Source organism: Conger conger, chromosome 6 (assembly GCF_963514075.1).
Source record: "Conger conger chromosome 6, fConCon1.1, whole genome shotgun sequence".
NCBI classification, from domain to species: domain Eukaryota; kingdom Metazoa; phylum Chordata; class Actinopteri; order Anguilliformes; family Congridae; genus Conger; species Conger conger.
The window spans coordinates 51,527,350-51,527,920 of NC_083765.1; the positions used below are offsets into that span (position 1 = coordinate 51,527,350).

General features: G+C 39.8%; 1 non-coding gene across 1 annotated transcript; it reads left to right on the forward strand.

Annotated features, from left to right (window-relative positions):
- trnar-acg (transfer RNA arginine (anticodon ACG)) lies at positions 1 to 73 on the forward strand. Its single transcript has one exon. It is a non-coding gene; the product is annotated as a tRNA-Arg (tRNA).
- The last annotated feature ends 498 nt before the right edge of the window (positions 74 to 571 follow it).

Here is a 571-nt window from a genome sequence, read left to right on the forward strand (position 1 = left end):
GGGCCAGTGGCGCAATGGATAACGCGTCTGACTACGGATCAGAAGATTCCAGGTTCGACTCCTGGCTGGCTCGACCATTTTTATTTTTTATTTGTGTAAAACGCTAATCGTCTAAACGCAAAAACGCATCGACGAGGATCTGCAAAAAAGTAGCCTAGATCCAATACATTCTAAACGTTCTTGTCTGGCGTTTAATGTCTTGTCCGGCCTACTTACAATTTAAATACATTTTAAATAATTACCTAAAAGAAAATACAGACCGAGTTAGCCGCAACGAATTCGCCAAGTACGATTCCATTGCTATGTTTAGCCAGTTCACTAACTAACGTAAAAGATTCGTAGATAGCCAGCTCACGTTAATGTATACTGTTGATAACTGCGCAAAATAATATCACAAAAACCAACGGTCCAAACGCCATGGCCCAGTATTTGACAACCATTTTGTTTAGGAATTCATTAATTAGGCTTAAATCTGTACGTGTTTTATAATTGGTTATACCCGTGTCCCAATGCTGAGTAGGCTACGCTTTTTCAAAACTCTTAATACAGGTAGCACACCAGCAGTCTATGT